General features: G+C 44.3%; 1 protein-coding gene across 1 annotated transcript in view; it reads left to right on the top strand.

Annotated features, from left to right (window-relative positions):
* The window catches only part of TECRL (trans-2,3-enoyl-CoA reductase like), a 209,504-nt gene that overhangs the window by 36,265 nt on the left and 152,981 nt on the right, over positions 1 to 20,258 (top strand). The window contains exon 2 of the mRNA XM_039542562.1: positions 16,028 to 16,116. The gene's annotated coding sequence lies outside the window, so the exon portion shown is untranslated. The remainder of the gene's footprint in view (positions 1 to 16,027; positions 16,117 to 20,258) is intronic.

The following is a 20,258-nucleotide window of genomic DNA, read 5'->3' as shown; positions in this document are numbered from 1 at the left end:
AGCACTTAAACATATGCTTAGCGTTAAGCGCAGGAGCAGTTCCATTAAAAATGAACAAAGATATACTTCTTCCAGCTCCTTTTCTTCCAGAAGCTGTTTGGAGAACTCTCTGCATAATGTAAATAGGGTGTAGACTTTGTTAAGGGGATATTTATAAATAGTTATAAAGGTTTAATCAATTAAGGCTTAGTCTAAACCTACGACGTTATGTCAGTTAGGAGTTTGGTTAAAATCGCCCCCCACCGCAGCTGACGTAGCTATGCTGGCAAAACCCCTGCTGTGCAGACAACTATGCCAACGGAACAGTGCTTCTGCTAGCTGAGGTGGTGTAGCTGGGTGGGCAGAACTTGTTCTTTTGGCCTATGCTGTGTGCCCACTACGGGGCTTGGTCAGTAAAGCAATACTAGCAAAGGCTCTCTAGTGTAGACAACCCCGAACTGAGGTTACAGACATGAATCGTATGTTGTTGATGGTTAGCAGTAGAAGATGTTACAGATGATAAGCCATGATTATCAACAATCTATTGATATGGTGAATTTAATGAATGGTTAGTAGTTAGAAATACCTAAATACCAATTCTTACTGTAATGATGATCTAGAATTAAGTTTTCCTGGTAATCTTTGGAAACTATGGAGTCTCTCCCACTATGACGAATGTCTTCCATTGATAGACGTTGTGCAGTTATTCAGAATGAAATCTCAGTAAAGAAACAGCTCTCCAACAATCCTGCCCAGAGTGTTAACTAAGTGCAACCCCCCCCCACTTGTGGCTCAGTTGAATCCTAGTCCTGTAAACAGTTGTATGCATATGCTTAACGTTAAGCACGTGAATAGACCCCGTGAAGTCCCAACTTCACCCCATCCAAAATGCTGTAGCCAAAGTAATCTTTTCTGCCCATCACTTTGACCATCTCATTCCTCACTTGGAAACACTTCACTAGTTCCCCATTGAGCTACACATCAAACGCCAGCTTCTTGCCCTTGCTTTCAAGGCCCTTTGTCAAACTGCCCTTGCCTAGCTTTCTCACCTGGTCTCCTTTTGCAATGCTCCCCACCCACTTCAGTTTGTTAATGAGGGAGGAAGGATGGTCTTGTGGCTAAGGCACAAAAGCGGTCTGGGTTCGGAATCTAGTTCTGGCTGGAAGTTAGTAAAGCTGATGCAATGGAAGAGTAGTGGATCTTCACCCCCATTCTGTCATAAATAAGTGAATCACTGTTATTGATAGCATTAGCATCTATAAGGCTGGTGAGAACCCTGACTAACACTTCTCATTAACTTGTTCAATGACCTTTGGTTCGTTCAGTGCCGTGGTAACTTCAGTATCAGAACAATAACTGCTGAATATAGATAGTGATGGAGCCATGTAGCAACATGCCCAGAATTGGTATCCAACTCTGCCACCCTCACTCATGCTGAGTTGTAATTCACTTTGTGTTCAGTCATGTGTAATTAGGGTGACACAATCTGGCCCTTACTGTCTGTGGCGTATTTAGGAGGGGATGTTGCTTCTGGTTTTGTATATATCATTTCTCTTCTAGTTTTGCATCAGTGACTTAACCATTCCTTCATCTGCCTCAGGCTTAGCCCTTTGACTTTTAAAAGTACCAGAACAGCCTTTTAGTCTCTCCTCTTTACTTCACTTATTTATGTGCTTTCTGTTTATTTTGGTACTTACAAGTACCTGAGCACCTCACGGTCACCAATGCTTTAATTCTCACTGGGCTGTATTTTTGTCTTTGTAGTGCCGTGTGGATAATTTTACTTTCATTCCTCCACTTACGGAGAAAATGCTTCTTTAAGCTAATCTGATGTAATGTGCACCCACAGGTGAAAGAATGAAGTGAGCAAAGAGTCCAGAAAACAAAATATTTTCAGTTAATCCGTGAGAGTATTTTTCTTTAGATACATTTTGTAACTGATTTGGGACCACTACTTTCTTTTCCTCAATCTGTCATCATGGAAAGTGACCACTGGTCAAGAGACTGTCACCTGGGTAAGGATGGAGTGATAAGGACAGATTATTATTTAGATGAGAATAGCCAGTACATTGATATAGCCTTTTACCTCTTTGTAGTGCCAAGTAACACTAAACTAAAGCAATGGAAAATCATTAACCAGTGTTTCTATATAACATTACTTTCTGTATAGTTCTACTTTGAACAATCAAAGCTGTGATGTTCCACTTCAGTCTATTAAATAAAATGGGTCCCAAAAGGGGGAAACAAATGTTGTTGTTGTTGTTGTTGTGGGGTTAGGTGTTTTTTTTTTCTTTCAAATTTTGAAAGTCAACCTCAAAAAACAGTAATTTGAAAATTTCAACCAGGTCTGCAGTTGGTTGAAAAAATGGGAAGATTTGATTGAATCTCCCCCATGTTTTTTTCCAAAATTCAAAACATTTCATTCCTCTCTTATCTGATTGAAGCATATTTGGTTGCTGAATATTCACAGGTCAGGACTAGCATTCTGTAGATTTGAGGCAGGGCTTTTTGAGTTCTGACTGCACTCTGCAGTGTGGGTCCATACAAAATGTCGACACCTCAGGGGGAAGGCTGCACTATAGGAGGCTTCGGGTCACACTTTCAAAAGTGTTTAAGTGGGTTAGGATCTGAAGTCCCATTTTTGAAAATGGCTCAGGCACTTAGTGGTTTTCAATGAGACCTGGCTCCCAAAGGCCACATTTTTAAGGCGTTTAGGTGTCTAAAGATGTGGATTGGCCCCTCGGGGAATTTTCAAAAGCACCTAAGAAGGTTAGTTGCCTAACCACCATTGACTTCTTTTGAAAACCCCATTAGGTGCTTATCTTCATCTTTAGGTGGCTAAACACATTTGAAAATCTGGTGTAGGTGTGTAAATCCCTTTTGAAAATGAGACCTAGGATATGTCTACCCTGGGATTCCAGTTTAATGATTACAGCTTGGCTAAATGTACTGGAGCTAGCTTTAATCTAGCTAGCTCCGGTCCTGAAGCAATGCAGCAGCAGCGTGTGCTGGAGCATGGCCTCTACAACCCTACTTGATCCTTGAGTAATTACTCGTGGGGTTAGCCCACCTGGAAGCTTGCACAGCTATGGCATCCCTGCTCCAGGATGCAAACTAACTGAGTTAAAGCTAGCACAAGTACATCTACATGAGCTGTAATCACACCCCATGATTGCAGCATGCACCAGGGCATAATGTGTAATGAAAGAGGTGCCAGGGCTCAAGCAATTTTTTTACATTTATAACTAGTGCAGCAAGCCTCGAGGTGCCGGGGCTATGAACTGCCAAGCCTCGAGGTGCCGGGGCTATGAACTGCCAAGCCCTGGCACCAATTAAGCAGTTGCATAGACACATCCTCTGGCTTCTAAGTCACTCAGGTGCCCTTGAAAATGTTCCCCTTTGACCTTTGGATAAGAAATGGAACTGAGTTCCCACCTCTCACTTGTGCTGAAAGGGAGGCTACTGACAATCAGATAGCACATTCTGAAAAGACTCCAGAATATTTCTTGTAGCCCACATTCCACCTCTTAGGACAATAGGATATAGCTGTCTTGTCTCTGGAGGTGCAGCCTTGTAGGTGAGGGGTGAAGCTGAGTCCTGGCTACTGAGAGGTCATTAGTGACAGGAGGACACTGTACACAAGCCAGGGTAATCTCTATTTTGGGTAACATTGTTGCCACCTCAATTCCTCCTGGAATTTCAGCGGAATGTGTTTCCTCAGTTGAAATGCTCTGTCATGTTTCTGTGTACTGTCAGAGACACCAGACCCCACCCTAGAGCAGCTGCATTTCAGAGGTAAGCAAGGTAATTCTTGTCTAAGTTGGTGGTAAAGTACTTCTGGGTGCCTTCAGCAGGAACCGAGCTGTATAAATGTCCGATATTGTTATTACACAGCCACTGCGCTGCCAGCGTCCACCATGTTACTCATGAAAGCCTTTGAGGTAGGCGGAGAGAGAACCACACTTGAGTCTCTTCTTTTATAGGTCGGACCAGACACCGTACTCTCCTTGCTACAAATCCAACTCAGCATGGTTCCATTTTACAGTCTGACTCCTACCTTCGCCTTGTTAGTCTGCCAGCCACGAGCAGCCTGTCTCCGTTCTCTTTCCAGAGACCCCATGGCTGCTGAACTTCCCCAAGAGCCCTTCCAGCCACATCTTCCTTTTGCCTGCCACCACCTTCCTCCTGGCCTGCTCATCGCCCTCTTGCCCTGCGTTGTTGGTGTAATGCCATGCTTGTAGCTTGACAGTCTGCTTTTCCAGCTGTGCTCTGGGCCAATGCTGCCAGCTGTTTACAGGCACAGACTGACTCTGAACCAGGAATCACATTTGCGCTATCAACCGAGTCTCATTATTGTGCATTTTAAAGAGTCAGCGAGATTTTAAAGTATGTTCTCGTCATACTTTCCAAGGGTGTTTTGACTCTTTTTTTGTTCAAGGTTACCCTAGCGTTATCACCCACCATCTCATTTTATAGACCCTGCACAATGTTCCCCAGACAGAACCCATCTCAAACAGGTTTGACCTTGCTGGTGACGTCCTGCTCGGACAGACATTTTCACAGTTTGTGGCCTCTGTTGCTTGGATTTTGTGTTTGAATGCTTGCAGGTCTGGTGGCAACGGGGTGTAACTATTTTATTGTTTGCATCTGATCTGTGGACGGGAACGTGAGGTAGAAAACTGCAGGGTTCACTTGTTCAAAGCAGTATTGCCTAATGCCTGTAACAAGCTGGTGAATAGGCCAGGACGTGTCTTTCAGAATTAGATGGGGACTTTCGTAGGGGTGGGTCAGCTTAGTGGAGACAAACATCCGTTTGAAAATGGCTCCAAGGGACGGACAGGCAATGCCTGGTGGGCTCAGCCGTCTCTCACATACACATTGCATTCAACCCCATTCCCATAGCATCTTAGTGACTCATGAATTTATCTTCATGATACCTGTTACCCGCCCTTGAGGAAAAGGGAACCCACTGCTACCCCTTCCACCCAGTGCAGCATACGCCACACTGTGTGGCTGGTTAGCTCTGCTGGGTGGCGCGAAGGAGCAGCCACCACATGGCCTCACTTTCTCCCCTCCCACCTCCTCCAGGATTTCTTGTGTCCCATTTAGTGCACATAGAGCAGACCCTAGACTGCGGAGACTGCAACTGTGGCCCAAAAGGGGGCTGCTTGCCCCTTCTCAAGCCGTGATGACCCACCAAGCATTAGGTTGAATGGTTACCAGAAGCAAACTGTTAGCAACTCCTGGGAACAATATGGACCTGCGGATAGCAGGCGGGGAGATCACACTGGTATAGACCAGGAGTGGGCAAACTTTTTGGCCTAAGGGCCACATCTGAGTATGGAAATTGTATGGCTTGCCATGAATGCTCATGAAATTGGGGGTTGCTGTGCAGGAGGGGGTGAGAGCTCCGTCTGGGGGTGCTGGCTCTGGAGTGGGGCTGGAGATGAGAGTTTGGGGGTGCAGGAGGGTGCTCCAGGCTGGGACCGAGGGGTTCAAGGGTGGGAGGGGGATAAGGGCTGTGGCAGGGAGTTGAGGCACAGGAGGGGCTCAGGGGTGCAGGCTCTGGGTGGCGCTTACTTCAGGCAGCTCTCAGAAGCAGCAGCATGTCCCCCCTCTGGCTCCTATGCAGAGGTGTGGCCAGGCAGCTGTGCATGCTGCTCCATCCACAGGCACCGCCCCTGCAGCTCCCACTGGCTGTGGTTCCTGGCTAATGGGAGCTGCAGGGGAAGCATGCAAAGCCCCCTGGCTGCTTCTACATGTAGGAGCCGGAGTGGGGACATGCTGCTACTTCCAGGAGCCGTGCAGAGTGGGGCAAGCCCATGACTCCTCTCCCCAGCTGCAGCAGGGCAAGCCCCAGACCCTGCTCTCTGGTAGGAGCTCGAAGGCTGGATTAAAACATTTGGAGGACCAGATGCAGCCCCCGGGCTGTAGTTTGCCCACCTCTGGTATAGACTAAAGAAGCTGGGTGGATTCCTCCTTCCCTGTCATCCGGGTCCTCAAAGAGCTGAGCCTATGGTGACCATATAAAGTTCTTCCAGCAACATGCTCCTGACAGGTTAATGCAGCAGAACAAATCATCACCCACCCACCTTTTGTTTCTTTTTCTCTTCTACATGGTAGCTTCTTGAGCCATTCCCCTGCCCCTCCCTGTGGTTACTGCTTCGTGGGCATTAATTCTATCCCCAACACTCCATGTGTGACAGGCACTTATCTGTCTAACGGGAGTGCTCCCCAGACTCATGGGAACTGAAAGTAGAAGAAATCTGTCTGGAGATGCCATGGGCCTGGGTCTTAGACTTGTTGCAGATTGATGTCATTCTGGGATGAGAGAGTCTTGTCACCTTTACCTTGATAAGCCTTTGAGTGTAAGAGACATACCACAGGCAGCTTCTGTTGTGGAGATCACCAGGAATCCACCAAGAAAAGAAGCAGATAGACGACAGAGGGAGTGGGCTCACACAGGCCCTGGAAGGGATGAGCAGTGCTGCTTTCAAAGCGTGAGCTGTGCCCCTAAGAGGGGTTCAAGACCCTGCTTTGTCCTGTGCCTCGTTTTCTCCAAGTCAAGAGACTTAGTTATGTGTCCCAGATCTAGACCCTCTGCTTCAAGGGGAGAAAATGTTTGTCCCTCCCCCACAGATAAAATGATATATTGGAAACTCCATAAGGGGAACTGATGGATTTTCTTTGCCTACTACCATCCCTGCCAGTTTTTTTTTCCATGGTAGGGGTGATTTTACCCTGAGTGAGGATAGCAGGATTGGGCACCAAGTCAATAACACTCAACATACTTCAGCATTGACCAACGCTCCCACACTTACATAGGAAACAGTCTCCTACTTCTTGGGCAAATGGTACCACTTTACCTGGGGGCAGACACCTCCTTCATTCCTTTCCCTTGCACCCAGCAACTTCATATCCGGGTAACAACACTCTCCCCTCCCAGGTTTAATGTGTTTGGAATCTGGGCTCTGACCTCTTAGCTGGGCCTCAATGTTCCTTACCTCCCGTTGCTTTGGTTGCACATCCAGTGGCATGACACTTGATTGATAGTGAATGGCTCAACTCTCAAGGAAGGACTAGGGTCCAAAGATGCCATGCAGGATTTCACCTCTCTTACAGAGCTAGGAAGGCATATAGAAAATGGCTAGTTTTATGAGACCATCTCTAAGGCCTTTGTGCACCAGAGCTAAAAGTAACGTATTTAACATCACCATGCGGCACAATGTTCAATAACACCAGTTAAAATAGGGGTCCTCAAACTGGGGGTCGGGACCCCTCGGGGTTGTGGGGTTATTACATGAGGGGTCATGAGCTGTCAGTCTCTAAACCCCGCTTTGCCTCCAGCATTTATAATGGTGTTAAATATATTAAAAAGTGTTTTTAATGCATAAGGGGGGAGTCTCATTCAGAGGCTTGCTGTGTGAAAGGGGTCACCAGCACAAAAGTCTGAGAACCCCTCGTTTAGAGAACTCAAACATGAAGATGCAAATTAGACAAGTTAATGGCACATTCAGGCGTCAATAAAAGGCTTATGCTTTATTAGACTCAACAAAAATATTACTGTAGTAATAATAGAAATCGAAGACAGTGAGCTCTGGGTGTTCTAGAAGTTTCTGGCCCATGTTTACCAGCACAATGCCATGGTATATGGCCTGTGTGACTGCCATCTACTAAATCCAAAACTTCAATTTCTGAAAAAGGTGACTGGCTGAAATAAGTGATCTAAGGTAGATTTCTGTTTCCATTTTACCTCGAGTCTCAGTGTTTGGTCATCAGTATAATGCTAAAATAACATCCTTACAGCTAAGCAGCATAATTTCGAGAATAAACGTCAGCTAATGTTTACCTTGGCAGGAAGATTGGAAACAATCTGCGTGTGTCAATCAGTATGAAAATGTAATTTAATTCAATGAGACAGAAATCAATTTTTCTCCTAGGATCTGAGAGAGCTAAATATCACCTGCTCAGTTTAATTAGTTTCTGATATTTGTACAATCTTACCTTTCCACTATGGAACAACGAAGCTTTCTGGAGTTTCTTTCCTTTCCTCCCCTCAGTCTTGAGTGCCCAGCTGAAGAGCTAGGTTTTTAACTTTGTACTCATGAGTCAAGTCTTACCAAAACTTGTAGTCTCTCTTTAAAACAGGAGCAAGGGATCTGTAACACTCCGTCACACCATTGGTCCATCTAGCTAGCATCTTACCCCCAGCAATCGCCACTATCTGGTGCTTCATAAGAAGAAAATTCTCTCCTCCCCATGTTTATGTGCCTAGTGAAATGGGAACAAAGGCACAAAATCTGGTGAGTTTGCAAAGCCGTTTTTTGGCCCTGAAGGGACTCCAAGAACCTGCCCCACCTGGGAAGGCAGTGGATGGGGATCTGTAGAAGGCAGAGCCAGAGATGATGATTTTTGATTCATGCAACACTGGAGGCCAGATCCAGTGAAGTCAATCGCAGTCTCTCCATTCTCTTCAGTGGGCTTTGGAAAAAGCACTGAAAAATATGCTTAGCTCCCAATGAAGTCAGTGGGACTTACGCGTGTGTTTAAAGAGCTTTTCTGAATCAGGGCCTCAGACTACCCCTACCCCCAACAGAAACGGTGGGGGAGGACGACAGCATCTGAGTAAATCCTCTTTGTAGCACAACAGGCTCTGCAGGTTCAGGGAGTTGTGATCCTCACCCTCGTCTGTGCCAGCATTTCTGGCATTTGGTATGGCAGCACCAAGGGGGGCCAGTCAAGGATCAGAAGGGGTCTCACAGTGCTATTTACCCTACAAATAGGCAGCAAAATGTCAATTACTGCCCTGAGGAGCTTGCAGTCACCTTGGTCCTTCAACTCTTCCCTCCTCTGCACACCCCACAAGGACAATATGCATCCACCTGTTCAAATAGCAACCACCTTGGTTCTCAATCACATGCAAAAATGATGGAGTTGACATGAAAGCAGGAGAGACGTAAACTCCTAGCAGTCCCCAGACTGGATTGTTCAGGGGTCCAGCTAATTCCATCTCCTCTCTAGCAGAGGCCAGCACCAGCTGCTTCACAGGAAGGTGGAAGAAAACCCTGCAGCTAAGGCTGGCCTGCCTCCATGGAAAGTCTCCTCTTGATCCCCAACAGATGGAGATCGTCTCAAGCCCTGAAGCAGGGGGATTCATTTTCCTTTCAAGACTCTTGGTCCATCTTTAAAAGTTTCTGTTATAATTCTGAATATTCTTGTAATCCTGCTGAGCTCTTGGCCTCAATGGCATCTTGAGGCAGCGAGTTCCACAGGCTAATTGTGTGTTGTAACATGACTGGCTTATTCCACACATTTATTTCCATCCATCATAGGTATTTATATGGCTCCCCTTACCATAGTATCTGAATGCCTTCTTTAATGTATTTAATGTACCTCACCCCTGTGAGACAGGGCAGTGATATTATTCCCATTGTACAGATGGGCAACTGAGGCACAGAGAGACTAGGGGATAGATTCACAAAGGAATTTATATGCCCATCACTTTGAGTATGTAAATCCAAAACTTAGATTCTCAAAAACCCCCACTCAGCTGTTGTTTAACTCGGTAGGTACATAGAGTGCTAGACGCTTAAATTTCTGCCAGTGGCAGAACTCAAAAGCCCTTTAATTACATTCACCATTTTTTTTTCCACCTCTTTTTCTCATTCTGCTTTTCTCCTTTTTGGTTATTGGATTATTTGGGATTTAAGACAGAGCAGAGTCACCTTTGGCAACTAGTTTAATCTCTCAAACTGCCGATTCAAATGGGGGGGGAACAATCGCCCACACATATATCAAATGCCACTGTGTGTGTTACTGCTAGATGGTGGTAGCCAGCTTGTCTAGTGCTTCCTAACAAGAGGCTGCATCCCTGACTCTAGCTGGATGAAGAAATGCTGACTGCTTGGCGCACAGACCGATGACTGTCAGTGACATCACTTCTATGCAGTGTAGTTGTAGCTATGTCAGTCCCAGGATATTAGAGAGACAAGGGGGGTGAGGGAATATTTTATTGGACATCACTTGTTACTCCTCAAATAGACCCAGTAGTTAAAATAATAACAGGAAAGTGCCCCCCACAGTAATTGGAACTGCGTCCTTGCCTGTGTTGCTCTTCAGATGATTGTGCAATGCTGCATCATTTTCTTTCTCCAGGAGTGCTTATTTCATTCGCCCCTGCCATGCTCTTTCATAAACAATCAGTACGAGGAAATGTTTTGTTGTGAAGCATGGAAGTCATCAATATGAAATCTATGCTTTTTGAAATGACCATTTTTTTTCTTTTTTAGCTGAAAGGCAGGCAGATTGATTATACCCTTGTGAGAATGCTTTCTCTGCAGAGTCCGTTCTTAAACGCCAACACAAAGAGACATCAGGACTTCAGACTTCTAGAGGGAAAGGGCCAGATTGTCAGTTCTACTTACAGCCACGTTTGCACCATTCAGGTTCTATAAAGGGGCCCAGAATCCGGCAGAAAAGGTCCAGCACAGAATTTTCCTGTTGGAGAGGAGCCTCCTGCTCAGGCATCTGCCACTGCTGGGCCCTGCACCTTCCACAAAGGGAGGGTCCTGAGGACAGAAAATGTAATGCCAGCAGTGAACAGAGGACAAGGTGGTGCTTAGCTACACGTAAGGATCATATACTAGTGGTGGAATTGGTCCGGAGTCCACTAGGACCCAATTAAAGTGGTGGAAGTTAGCTCTGGGAAAGCTCTGAAGGAGGCCGAGCCCTGAGAATCATGGAGTCATAACCAGCTCCCCAATCTGTTCTGCTCTAAAGCATCTGCCTCAGGACCTCGACTGCATTGACTCCCCTGCACTGTGAACATATAGGGAGGGATTTCCCAAGCGTAACTCTGCACTCACTGGAAAAACTCCCACTGACCACACTGGGAACAGAGCTAGGTCAAGACTGAGCACTTTGAAAAATTTCATCCATGCTCTGGGATATCAGCTGTGCTCCCAAAGTGGTGAAGGCTAGTGTGAGAACCTAACAATTCAAGTCCAGTCTTTGGACCAGTCACTGTTCTCAGGGTAGCAGATGACAGAACAAGAAGCAATGGTCTCAAGTTGCGGTGGGGGAGGTTTAGGTTGGATATTAGGAAAAACTATTTCACTAGGAGGGTGGTGAAGCACTGGAATGGGTTACCTAGGGAGGTGGTGGAATTTCCTTCCTTAGAGGTTTTTAAGGTCAGGCTTGACAAAACCCTGTCTGGGATGATTTAGTTGGGGTTGGTCCTGCTTTGAGCAGGGGGTTGGACTAGATGGCCTCCTGAGGTCCCTTACAACCCTCATATTCTATGATTCTATGGACATTCTTGGAGCTGGTGGGAGAGCAGATACTGAACGGCTGAAGAAACGAGGAGAATTACGGTGAGGGACCACACTAAGAGGTCAGAATCTAGCTCTGGCTCAATGATTACACTGAGTAACCCCTAACCTCAGATGCAGACCCATGTGCTGTTCAACCTGAGTAAAAGAATCCAATCTGGCACCCAAATGTACTAGGGGCATTACCCAACACCATGAGGTCGTCACTGGGAGGTTTCATAAGGAGCTGATCTTCTGTTCTTCAAACAAGATAAATTATTAAACTAAATCATGAATGCAGCTATTTATTGACAAATTCATGCCGACTGTTACTTATCACCTTATTATCTTCTAAGTGTTTGCAAATTGATCGCTTAATTATTTGCTCCATTATCTTTCTGGGAACTGAAGTTAAGATGACTGGTCTGTAATTCCCTGGGTTATCCTTATTTCCTTTTTTATAATTTGGCACTATATTTGCACTTTCCCAGTCTTTTTATGAACCATCCCAAATAGTGTTAGTCCGAATTTTATTGTTTAGTATTTTCTGTAGAAAAAAAATGTTGTTTTATCTAAATTGGACCATTTTGGGGGAAAAGTGTCAATTTAAGATGAAAATTCTGATGTGGGAATAATATTTCAAAATGGAAAACTTTTATATTGGTTTGGAAAAGTGTGTTTTTTGTGTGTATGGTTTTTGTTTTGATTTTGGTTTTTCTGGAACATTTCAAAATTTCATTTCAGAATTTTGTTTCAGATTTTATTTTTCATTATTTGGAATGTGTACATTTCATCACTTGTAGGCATACAATGCACAGCTGTAATATGTAACATGACTGACGTCATAATAGTTGAAATAGTCTCCTCTTGTTTTTATTTTAAGTCATTAAGGGCAACTGCAACTCAGCACTAAGTGAAACAGCTTATGAAAGTGTTTCCTGTTTGTGTTGTAATGAAACTGTCTGACACTGTGTCCCATGGTCCCCTTCTGAGCTATACTTCCTCTAGCCAATTTCACAAGATGCCCTGCAAAATACGCCCTATCTCAGCAGTGTGGAAAGGCAGAATTCAAACAGGATCCCCAGAAATCAGACAAGTAAAGTCACTGTCTCTTGTGTTATAGTCCTGAGAGTACTAGCAGATAATTGCCGTTCACTTCGCTATACGCACAGACTGCTTGGATGTGTTGACAGTGGCAGCCCTTAAGGACGGCCCTGTCCATTGAACTGTTGCTAAAAGCTAGTTCAGCTGTGTCAGTTCTGCCTGAATCTGTTTACCTGCAGTGTATCCAAGAGTGTTTACAGGGCCTCACTCGGCCATGTCTGTTCTCTTCCTTGGAGAACGTCCCCCCTGTGCTTGGTGGCTTTAATACCCCGCTGATGCCTGACACTCATTTCTTTTATCTGGTTCAGGCCCCTGAATTCTATATTGTGAAAACTGACACCTCTGTCCAGAGCCTGAGCACTGTAGTGCCTTAAACCTACAGGTTTCTAATGTGTGTGTTCTTTGAACAGCTGCACAGAATGAGCCTGCTTCTCTTTGACCTGTATCCTCACTGCAACTAACACACTGCACTGGGAGATTGTATTTGTTCTTGACAGCAAAACGCAGAAGGGATGTGACACCATGCATCTGCTTTTGTCCACAGGGCCAGCTCCAGGCACCAGCAGAGGAAGCACATGCCTGGGGCGGCACATGCTAAGGGGCGGCATTCCGTCCATTCTTGGGGCAGCACAGTCTGGGCGGCTTTTTTATTTTTTTCCGCTTGGGGCAGCAAAAATGGCAGAGTCGGCCCTGTTTGTCCAGGAAGGAAGCTGAGTCCAAGAGCTACCAAAGCCTAGAGACATTTCCTCCTGTCAGTAACACAACTAAAGGCAATGGAAGTGATTGAGGATAGAACTGGATTGTACGTTGAATTTAAAAAAAGTACTGAACAGTTCAGCCCAACAGGTTGTTGTCCAAGGCCTTTTTCCTTCAACACATGCAGAATAAAGTTGAGCAATGTACAGATACGTTCAGTATCTGCTATGTATCCAGAATGCCTGTGATTCTTTAAAGAGTTTTTAAACTTAGATGGTCTTTTCATAGCTAAATTGTTAGCAGTAGCATCAGCCTTGCACTTTTAGATGCCTCAGTCATGGACTAGGACCGCATTGTGCTAGGTGCAATACAAACACACAGTGGAAAAGATGGTAGATGGTCCTTGCCCCAAAGAGGAAGAAAACAATCTACATTTATTTGATCAAATTCAAATTACGGAACAGACACTTCAGTGTGTTCCAGAGACTAATTCTCACCATCTCTCCATGAGTTATTGGATGGGAAAATATGATATTGTACACTTGCACCTGTATTTTGGATACAGATGACACATGGCCCTGATTCTCTTGATGGAATAGACAATGTTTTGTTATAACCTCAAATGTTCCCTACTGAAACTGGTTGAGTGCATGTTTCATTAGACCACACAGAGGTCTTGAATACTCCTGAGGTTGTCTGATGCATTTTAGTTTGTCATTGCATTATATAGGGGAAAAAATACAAATTCTGCCTGAGGTGATAGGCATAGGCAGAAAATAGCAAAATGAAATTCTTTTGGGGAAAAATGCCTTTTTTTGCACAGGAGTTAAAAACAATCTGAAACACAGACCTTGGGAAGGAGAAGACGTAGGAAGCAGGGGCGCTAAAGACCTGAGAGTGATAGTGGACAGACATCAGACATCCATTTGGAATGCACTAAGACAGACCAATGCAATTTGGATCTGCAAATGCAGAGCTATATGGTTCTGGTGCAATCACTGCTGGAATGCCATGTTCAGTATTGGGCACTGTGTTATCAGAGTGACACTGACAAACTGGAGGGAAAACAGAGATGAGCCATCTGAAAACGATCACAAAGTTAGTGATTCTCATGGTATGAGAGAGATTAAAAGTACTTAACATGTAGGGCAGATCTTCATCTGGTCGAAATTAGCATAGCTCTATTGAATTCAAAAGAGCTGCAATGATTTACACCAGCTGTGGAGCTGACCTGTCTACTTTAACTTTGGCTACTGGCCAACACAAAGTGTGAGAGAGGAGCTTAGGAATCTACAAATAATTAAAGGGTGTGAAATATCAAGGAGAAAGTGTAATGAGACAGTGTAGTACACGGAGGTGTAATTAGAGGTAGTTGGATGCAGTAAAGAAAATGAAAAATTCAGACGAATACCAGCAAAGACAGTGGAATTTAATAGGTTTTGGAAGCACCATCATTGGAGACTTTTTAAAATTAGATGAGATGAAATGCCAGTACACATTTTCTGTAGGGAGCGATACTGCATTTGCATGGAGACTGACTTCAGTGGGTGCTGGGGATACTTAGGACTGCGTCCATAATAATTAGCCCTTCCCCAGTAAACTAGACAAATAATGCATGCTTCTCGCCATATGCACATTTACTGTATGCCTCTCAGGTTCATAAACACATACCCTAAAATAGATATTTGCCTCCTTTTTAATAATCAAGTATTTGCCACTTTCCATTCTGCCAAACTAGTCAATGGAACTTCTTCTCGACAAAGGACGCTCACTAGGGTGAACACTGTGTTTCTAAGATAAACTGTTTCCAAGTGCTGAGGGAGCTAAAATGCATGAGAGAACCTTACAAAAAGTCAGGATGTGCTTTTCTGGATCCCTCATAGCTTTAAAACACTTGTTCTGATTGATCTAAAATGTCCCAGGAAATTTCTACCCTGCCAAAGGACTTTACATGCCAGTTTTCAGGTGGCTTGGTTTAGTTCTGGCACCATTCGAGGATGAGGAGTGGGGTTAGAACAGAGCTTTATAAAGGTGTTGGAAAATCTGTCCTAATGTAAGAGGCAACATAGGCCAATATCCTATCCAGTGGACCAAGAGTCCTGGGTTCTTTTCCTGTGGTTTGCCCTTGGACAAATCACTTTGTCTGTCTTGTCTATTTTAATTGTAAGCACTTTGAGGCATGGATTCTCTCACTATAGGTATGTCTTCACTGCAGAGTTAACTCAGGTTATTGGCACCCGAGAGCAGCCACGCTACAAAGCCAGCTGCATTCCCCCATGTGTATAGGACTGTGGGGGGCATATCCCGTGGTTCTTTGTGCTGCAGTCTCTGATTCTTTCCCAGTGAATTGTGGGAGAACTTGTCCAGGCAGACAAGGGGAATTGTGGGAAGGCACTGGAGGACTATCAGCACTCAAGTGATTTAGCCTGCATCCTTGCTGCAAAGTGGGTATGTTGCCAGCCCGAGTGAAAGCAGAACCCATGCTCTAACACCCCTTCCCCCCAGCGGCCGGGCCAGCCAGTTTGAGTTTAAAGCACCACTGAACTCAGGCGAGGGGGCTTTGTGTGGATAGGAGAAGGCGTTAGAGGTAAAGCTAGGCAACATTTTTTGGACTGAAACTTTTTTTCAACAAAAAAGTGCAGATTTGGGTTGGCCAAAACCAGTTTGAATCATGTCAATTTTGGTGAATTTTTTCAGTCCCCTGCCCCTTCCCCCCACCTCTTAAAAATCCCCCCAAATCAAACATTGTATCATTTTCCAAATGAAACACTGAGATTTTTATTCAAAATGATTTTTTTTTTTTTTTACAAATTTCCTTTGATTTTATTAAAGAAAAGAATAACATTTCAGAAAAAAAGCTCAGAATCAGAACACAACATTTTGGGTTCAATGAAACACTTAGTTATTTATCTATTTTATTTTATATTTTTTTCCTCCAGGATTGCCAATGAACTGAAAAATCCATTATTCACACTGCTGTTATTTGGGAATGGCCACAGTGGAGCTGGAGGTGTAACGTCCAATTCAGGTAGGCGTACTCATGCTGGTTCCAATTTGACCTACTCTGCTAATACTAGAGTATGTCACTGCAGCAGTGGGAGCTATGTGGGTAGGGTTTCTGATGGGATCATACTCAGGTAGCGAGCCCAGTCAGCTACTTGCACCCCTTGTTTTTAGCAGGGTAGCTCAATTACACCTCGCATGGGTATGTTTCCTCAAGGTGGACATTAGAGCTCCAGACGTACCCTGAGCAAGAGCCCAAGCTAACGCTGCATCGTGTCTCCTCAAGGTGTAGCACAGTGGAATCCTGAACTCAGCGCATCCCGGCACTCCTCGAATACAAATAATAGCTATGGAATCATTACTGCTTCCCTATCATGCATCCAGGAGCAGCAGAATGGGGTGTTACATTCCCATTTGTGAACAAACTGTTAATCATTAGCCGTGACACTTGAGGAACGGAGATTACTCTGAATTTACTAAAACGGCCAATTCTCAATTTATTTTACAGCTCATTAGAGAGCTGTGTATAATAAATTACCCAGCCCTTCGTGTTCAGCTAACCTGCCAGTCCCTGGTTCATTTCATGCTCTGGATTATTGAATGTGGAGAGGAGATGCTTAGTCTGCCTTCATTACACTATGTGCAACTGACAAACAATGGCTTGACACGGCTTTTCTCTTTCCCTAGGGCTATCCCTAGCCCAAAATGACCTCTCTGGCAGCCAGCCCACAAAGGCTCTGTGATACTTGGGAGGCAGCCCCTGACTCAAAGGAAACACAGCTCTCTCAGCAGCAGGCGTCCTGCTGATTTTGGCTGCATGTGGCAGGCTGTCACAAGCTCAGGGGCTGTGTGAGAAGTGGGGAGTTTGATCACTTCCTCATTACATCTGTCATCTGGGAATAAAGGGGCAGCATACAGGAAGCCCTCTTCTTTGTTGGCAAAGGAGCTCAGGCCCGGGACAGCACTAATCACGCTGAAGATCTTTTTGCTCTTGCTAGCAGTGAGCTAGGGGTGCAGAGGGGTGACGGCCTCCATAGCAAGGCCCCAGAAGAACAGTGGTAGGAGTCGTAGGAGCTTTCCTGAGTCTTTGAGATTGCAAATCAGGGGTGGGAGATTCTCCCCTCCCTCTTCAAAACTCAAGGTGTGTGTATTTTTCTGAGCAAAGATGGTGACGAAAACAAGGCCCGGGCTAGTTCCCTTCCCCAAGAGGGAACTGCACAAGGTGGTCAATCCAGCCTTGGTCTCTAGTAACTACATGACCCCAGTAGGCTTGGAAAAATAAATGGTAAATGGAAGGAAGTTAGATTCCTCCCCACCCAGCTACCCGCCCCCCCATTGCAGAAGCTCAATGGCCGAGACTTTCAAAGGTGCCTAAAGAAGTTAGGAGGCCTAATCCTGTTGAATTCCAATGTACGTTGGGCATCCTGAGGGTGCTGTGCTACAATCCCAGGCTAGAAGTCCTGGGAATGGAGCTGTTTATTTGTTATGCAGTCCAAGCCAACCTGTATTCTGTTCTATAAAGGTTCTCCTAGCGCACGCCTCACCATGGTCTCTGAGCACCTTCTAATAGTGCATTAAGCCACATGACTAACATCTGCCATGTGTTTGTTCTCTTAACCTCTCGCCGGGGGCGAAGTGTGTGCCTTGGAGTATTTTCGGTTGGGAATTATTAAAAGTAATGTGGAGAGAGATAGTCGTTCCTATACGTCTGTTAGAAAAGGGAGCGTCAAAGGCAAGGTTCCACATTAGGGGTCCTCAGGTGTTCATCTCCCTCCTCCCAGTACCAGCTGTGTATATGTTCTTCCATGTCTAATCCCATTCTTCTCGGTCGTCACAGTTCTCAGGAGGTTACGTCAAGAAACCATGACTGATTTGGGGACAGCGGACAAATGGGAGTAGTTTCTGTCTTTATACTCAAAATCAAAATTTCAGAGACACCACTCTTAGGAATTTCCACAACGTTGACCAACCCTAGTTCCTTGTCATATCTTCCCCCCCACCCGCTCTTCCACTCACTGTGACAGAAAAAGGGTATCTCTAGAGGGTGGTAAAAGCTCCATGAAATTGTTGATTGTACCCTCCCTGATGAGGATGGTTCATTGTAAGAACTGGTTTTAAAAAATCAGATCTTTTGACCAAAAACTGGGACGCATTTTTGTGAGAACTTTTTTTGCTGACAATTTTCCCATTTTCCAACCACCCCTATTCATTGTCATGCCAACAGGACTAGTCCTTTTCACAGGCTGATAACTCTGGCTCTGCAAGGATGGGGGAGTGTAATTACTCCTTTCTCCTTCTCTTCGTGGTAGCATTGGATTTGAGACACACACACACACACAAAATGAATTTGACTAAATCAGTTTCCAAACAGAGTTAGTAATATCAGGACCACCCTCTGTTGTGAACACACTTATTCTGAATTTCAGAGTGCCCTATTTCAATTTCATTTAGGACAATAAAATAACAAATTAAACAACATCAATATAGGGTTCTCTTAATCTAAAATCAATGTGTCTACATTAGGAAGCTGTGTTGATTTCACTAAATCAGATTTCAAAATCAATTTTTAGTTTGGCGCTCAAACTATGCGTAGATCAACTCTTAAGTGTGATCTACACTCCAGAGTAAGGTGAACATAAGACAGATTACATCAATCTAACTCTGTAAGCGTCTACATTAAAATGTAGTCCCACCAATGTAAGTCACCCACTAGACTGACTTAATAACCCCACGTTCGTGAGAGGCATAACGCTTAAGTCAATATAGTGAGGTCAATGCAGTGTCAGTGTAGACACTGCATTCCTTATAACACCTGTTGCTGCCTTTCAGGCTGTTCTGGCTCTCAGTCCCTAGTGGCTGACAGGCACAGCGGTGGGGTTTGGGCTATCAGTGCCCCACAATGTCCCACACCCACTGTTAAATGGGTGTGAGCACTCCTGGTGAGGACACACACCACTGAAAGAAGAAGCATAGTGTTGACATACAAAACCAATTTACTTACTGCGGTGGCTGTAGGTTGACAACTTAAATCAACTTAATTTTGTAGTGTAGGTGCGCCCTTAGACAAAATCACAATCTAGCCTTTACTTTGTACTGAAATATTAAAGGCATCATTGCTGTTCAAAAGTACTTGAAAATATTAAGGCCATTCAGGCACCTAAATCAAGGGACTGGATTTTCAAAAGTGCTCAGCACCTGTAGAGAACAATAATATTTAAATAGGAACTGAGTGCTCTGTGTGTGTGTGTGTGTGTGTGTGTGTATATATATATATATATATATATATATATAGGCAGTGTATCGTAGTGCCTAGAGCATTGGATTAGGGCTCAAGAGACATGGGTGCTATTCTTAGTTCTGCCCCTGGCCTGTCTTGGGCAAGCCATGCCACTTCTTTGTGCCTCAGTTTCCCCACCTGCAACCAGGGGATAATATTTACCTCCTTTATAAAGCATTTTGAGATCTACCGATAGAAAGCACTATATAAGTGGTAGGTATTGTTATACAATCATTTATCGATTGCTCACCATGTACAATTTATAGTAATGTTAAGTTTAAAAAAAAATACCAGTTCACAGACCTTTGACCAATATGTTATGATTCTCATCTAACTATGTTTAGAGTAGTGGAGGGAATAATAGGATTTCCTTTTTCTCCAAATTATATATCTACAGTCTACTTTAATTGCTTTACTGTAGCAATATAGTGATAGGATGTTAGACTGGTATGAAAAATTCCGTACAGCACAGTGATGACTTTATCAACAAACATGGTTTATTGTGATTATTTAATGCATTTGATAGTTATTTCAAAGACAAGCAGAAATATAATCTGAGTGTGGTATGTAAAACACTGCAACGAGTGCAGTGCAAATGTATTTACTCTATTAGTGGGATGGTGGAAAAACAGGAAAGTTATGGGAAGGCACTCGAATAAAACATTTTTTGTTTCCCATGAGTGTATGATCTCTTGTTCTAATTAATAATCACCAAAGGACGTTTTGAGAAATATTCCTATCCAGAGCTAATTGCTTGTGCTGTAGATGAATTCGCTGTTCATGAATAAGAAAGACCTGAAGAAGATATAGGGCTTTCTTCTAGCAGGCGAATAAATAAATACGGTATTGTGTTTACCCCAGAGACTTTCATGCACAGACTGCCCAGATCA

The sequence above is a fragment of the Mauremys reevesii genome, linkage group 5, assembly GCF_016161935.1.
Source record: "Mauremys reevesii isolate NIE-2019 linkage group 5, ASM1616193v1, whole genome shotgun sequence".
NCBI lineage: Eukaryota > Metazoa > Chordata > Testudines > Geoemydidae > Mauremys > Mauremys reevesii.
The sequence above is the reverse complement of the archived record's forward strand: the minus strand, read 5'-3'. Positions and strand labels throughout refer to the sequence as shown.